Source organism: Babylonia areolata, chromosome 1 (assembly GCF_041734735.1).
Source record: "Babylonia areolata isolate BAREFJ2019XMU chromosome 1, ASM4173473v1, whole genome shotgun sequence".
Taxonomy (NCBI): Eukaryota; Metazoa; Mollusca; class Gastropoda; order Neogastropoda; family Buccinidae; genus Babylonia; species Babylonia areolata.
The window spans coordinates 28,881,252-28,886,251 of NC_134876.1; the positions used below are offsets into that span (position 1 = coordinate 28,881,252).

General features: G+C 46.0%; 1 long non-coding RNA gene across 1 annotated transcript in view; it reads right to left on the bottom strand.

Annotated features, from left to right (window-relative positions):
* Positions 1–191: 191 nt before the first annotated feature.
* Positions 192–5,000, bottom strand: part of LOC143281581 (uncharacterized) — a 208,508-nt gene continuing 203,699 nt past the window's right edge. The window contains exon 3 of the long non-coding RNA XR_013055135.1: positions 192–368. This is a non-coding gene — a long non-coding RNA (uncharacterized LOC143281581). The remainder of the gene's footprint in view (positions 369–5,000) is intronic.

Here is a 5,000-nt window from a genome sequence, read left to right on the forward strand (position 1 = left end):
TGGTGACTATGGTGGAGAAGGTAGCAGCTGTTGTTGAGTTAGAAGGGCTTGGGGGCACTGGCGGAGGCTGAGGTGGCGGTGATGGTGGTAGTGGTGGTGGAGGCTGAGAAGTTGGTGGTGGCTGTGATTGAGGTGATGGGAGGTTTTGAGTTGCGAGAGGGTGGGGCGGTTGTGGTGGTTGGTGGCTGGTGACGGTGGTGATTTGTGATTCGGGCGATGGTGGCTGTGGGCTGGGATGCGATGGGGTGGTGGCAGAGACTGAGGCAGGCAGTGATGATGGTGGCGGTAACGGTGGTAGTGAAGGAGGTGGATGGGACGTCAGACCACAGGGTATCGTGCGTTCTTATGGCTCAGGATAGAAAAGGCCCCTGCAAGTCATGAAACAGAATGCGAAGAGACATATCAAAGTTAATTTTAGATCTAGCATGTTTTCGTCAATACCTGCAGACTATACCATGCTTAGCATCTTTTCATCATTACCTGCAGACTATACAATGCTTTAATATGAATTATGGATGGTACTTTAAATGGTTTCATGTATGCATGCCGAAAAGGAAGGAAAGCGAAACAATGAAGGATAAGGAGAAAATCAACTGATGTTCTAGACCGACCATAGTACGGGGGCAAAAACGAAATGAACTTAAACGATAAACATAACGAACATGTGAGGTCAACTGCTGCCTATAGTAGTGGGCGAAAATATCGAAAATCCCGATTCTAAATCTAGTTTCAGTAAGTTTTAGCAATCGTTCTAATCTCGGTCTTTGAGAAAAAATGTTTGAGCTCCCCCCCCCCCCCAGCCCCCCCCCCCCCCCCTCCTCCGCACTTCTCTCTATCTCTATCTCTCTGGCACACACACACACACACACACACACACAAACACACACACACACACTTTCCCCTGTAAATCGCTTAAATCACGGATAACACTGAATGCTTTCAAGACACAGTTTAGCAAAACGTTAATTGTATCTTTGATAAACAGATCACTCGAAGCCATATATTTCATTTCAGTGTCATAACAATCACAATCCTCACAGAAACCTAGTAAGCTAAACATTTTCAGAACAAATCATACAAGAAATAATTTCCAATCAGTTTTACCTCAAGTAGCTGATTCCTTGTTACATTGTCCTAAAGTCAATGTAGTGTTTATGCGATGTGACTTACATATATATCAAATCTTTCCCCTTTTTGAATGTTATATTACAATAACCAGTGTAACATATTTGGTGCGAAACTAAAGTACGCTAAAATACGCACCTACCACGAAACGAAGAACAATAACGGATACTCATAGCTCAGGTCAGTAACGTTACAAACAGAATGTTGATTGTCCCCACCCCCACCCCCTTGTGTATGTGTGTGTGTGTGTGTGTGTGTGTGTGTGTGTGTGTGTGTGTGTGTGTGTGTGTGTGTGTGTGTGAATTTGGGTTTCTCTCTCTCTCTCTCTCTGAGTTTGGGTTTGGGTTTGTCTGCACCTCGAAACTAAATCACCAGGTAGCAAGAGAGACCGAGGAAGAGAGAGAGAGAGAGAGAGAGAGAGAGAGAGAGACAGAGACAGAAACAGAGACAGAGATAAATACAGAGCGAGGATAGAGAGAGATAGAGACAGAAAGCGGAGAAAGAGATACTGAGAGAGAGAGGGGGATTGGGGGAGGGGGGGGGGAAGACAGAGGTAGAAAAAAAAGGGGAGGTGTCGGGGGGGCGGGAGGGCAGGGGGGGGGGGGGGAGGACTGAGACAGATAAACAAAAACGATCCGAAACGAAACTTTATTTCTCCAGAGTATTGAGATAATATAACCATAATAACATTAATGTTCTCCACATAACCCTGGGTGTATAAAGATGCATAAGAAAAGAAAAAAAGAAAGAAAGAAAGAATGGAGAGAGAAAGCGGGTGAGGAGGGGTGAGGGAGGTGGGGGGGGGGGAAGGATAGTTACTCGAAAGGAGAACCAGCCAGCCAGTCAGCTAACGCCGAAGCCAACCAGAGAGAAAAAACACACAGACAGACAACGAACATAGACCACGAGGAAGAGACAGAGAGAAGCTGCTGTCTGTTTATCTGCCTGGTTGGTTCTGACTTAAATCCCACTTAAGTCGATCTGCCTCTGTCTCTCTGAGAGAGAGAGAGAGAGAGAGAGAGAGAGAGAGAGAGAGAGAGAGAGAGAGAGAGAGTGTGTGTGTGTGTGTGTGTGTGTGTGTGCTGTGTGTGTGTGCCAGTGTGTGTGTGTGTGTGTGTGTGTGTGTGTGTGTGTGAATGCGTATGTTAGTGTGTGTGAATATGTGCGTGAATGTGTGTGTGTGTGTGTGTGTGTGTGTGTGTGTGTGTGTGTGTGTGTGTACCTGTGCATCTGCCTCTCTCTCTCTCTCTCTCTCTCTCTCTCTATATATATATATATATATATATGTACTTATACATGGCAAAGAAATTCTCCCTCTGACGGGCACCAGGTAAGTAATGAACACAATGCGGTAAACGTGCAGACATCTTCGGATCGCCGTTGGAAGTTATGATTTTACACTTTCCGCAAAGGGCTACAGGTGCGTTTTGCTGTGTCTTTTTTTTCCCCCCCATGGAATTATAAGCTCACCATAGCGTCTACCTAAGCTGACTGTAACATCTATATCGAAAAAACAACAACAACAAACAACACAGAAAAAAAAATCAAAAACAAAAATAACAACCCCCCCCCCCCAACCCCCAGCTAAAACAGCAGCAACAACAACAACATACGAAACAAATCACAAGACCAGAAAAAAACAAATCAAAAGGCCAGAACACATCCGAGTCAACACATCATCGCACGCTAACAGCTTGAAAAACAACAACTTGAACTGATCACAATTAACACTGACATAATATTAATCATCAAACAATTCTCACCTTGACACATCAGCAGCCAATTTACACAACAAGTGTCGGAGGCACACTCATACACACAACACATACACACACACACGCACACATTTTACCGCACATTCAGGATTGAGTGAGATTCATCACCTCTTGCCAAAGCCATCTATTTTTCCCCGCACAGTGAAATATCAAAACTCACACACACACGAAACCATCTGTGCTTGCCGCTGTTGCGGAGAAGGGGCGGGGAGGGAGGGAGGGAGGAAAGTGAGGACATCGGTGGGTAAGTGGATGTATGGTGGGGGTGGGGGTGGAGGAGGAGAGAGGGTTCTGATAGAATTGGGAAGGAGGAGGAGGAGGAGGGGGAGGGGAGGAGAGTGACACTCGGTCCATGAATAGGCTGGGGGGCGGGGGGGGGGTTACAGAGGGGGTGGATGTTGGGGGTGGGGATGGGGTTGGGGGACAAGGTGGACGCAGGGGAAAAAACAAACAAACAACAGTTACACAGTCGCACAAGCTGTGTTAACAAGGTGGGGGCAGCAGCAGTTGAGGCAAATCACCGCATCAGTCCACGACCGACGCCGCGGATTTACAGAGCGAGCCTCGTGGCGATAGGTTGTAGAAAGAGTATATAGGACGAACAACAAGCAAGCCGTGGCGCGCCATGTCCTCAGTGTGTGTGTGTGTGTGTGTGTGAAGGGGGTGGGGAAGTAGGGGGATGAGGGTGGTAGTGGGGGGTGGGGGAAGGTGCAGGTGGGGACGTATGAATGGGGGGGTAAGGAGGGGAGGGTCAGCAAGGGAAGGGTATGGGCGCGCTGTGCGGTCGTTTCAGTGAGTGGAGAAAAAAGTTAATGGAGGAGGCAGGAGGAGGTGGATGGAATAGACAGACGTTATTTTATTTTATTTTATTTTATCTTATCTTTAACTTTCTGCTTTGTGCGCCTTTTCCAAAGTCGGTGAACGTTCGCTTTGTCAGTTTCTCAAAAAGTACTGTGATATGATTTATAATAAACATGAAGAGACATACCGTGCCTGGGCAGTATTCGGTTCAGTAATGACTTTTGTCATTTGTGTTTACAGTATACAGCTGTGTCACAACTTTTTAAGGTTTTTTTTTTCCATCTCTGTTTATTTTTGTTTCTTTTCATTTCTTTATGCAGTACTGAGGGGAATTAGTCACAGTGATCACTAAGATCGCCGTGAACGCTGCTACTGATCAGACCACTGTCCGTTCCTTGTTTTGTGGTGATTTGAGAATTTCGATCGAAGCGGTACATCGTACACTAAAAAAAAAAAAAAAAAAAATATATATATATATATATATATATATCCTATATATTAATACCTGCACCAGGATAGGCATACTGCAAACGGTGAACCTGGCCATTTCAGTCAGACAGAAGAACTTCAAACAACGAACGTCTGTAAAATCAACAACAAGAACAAAACCGCACAACAAACACAGTAAACGGAAATAAGCGTTTTTTTTAATTCAGAGCGAACATTAACGTCAACGGCTATGTTTCCGGGTGCTATGGCTGCAGAATTACTCTCGAAAGAACTCTGGTCAGGTATGCACGCAGAGCTAGAGACCCGTGTCAAAGTACCAAGCCTGATCAGTGGTGTAGTCCTCGGGGTATCGCGCGGCCCTCAAGGCCGGCCACCTGTGCCTGGTTTATAGCAGCGCGTGTTCAGTAGCGCAGATTGGCACAGAACATTTGAGAGCACGAATCTGTGGGCGTTTCCCCTTCACAGTCAGTGGAACGCTTGATCTGCAAGGTGGCATGATGGGGGGTGGGGTGATGGGATCTTGAACATTCAATGATGAATAATTACTAAAAAAATTGTAACGGTGCCGCTCCACAGAACGTGCGTACGCGTACGCACGCACGCACACATATACACACATTCATAACACACACACACACACACACACAGGTAACCAATGATTTTTTACACCTCCCAATCACATTGAACACACACACACACACACACACACAGAGGTAGCAAATGATTATTTACACCTCCCAATCACATTGAACACTGACACACACACACACACACACACACAAGAGCAAGATCATAAATCCTCTTTGAATTGCATTAGGTAGAAGAGTAGAGGGGCGGGGAGGGGTGAAG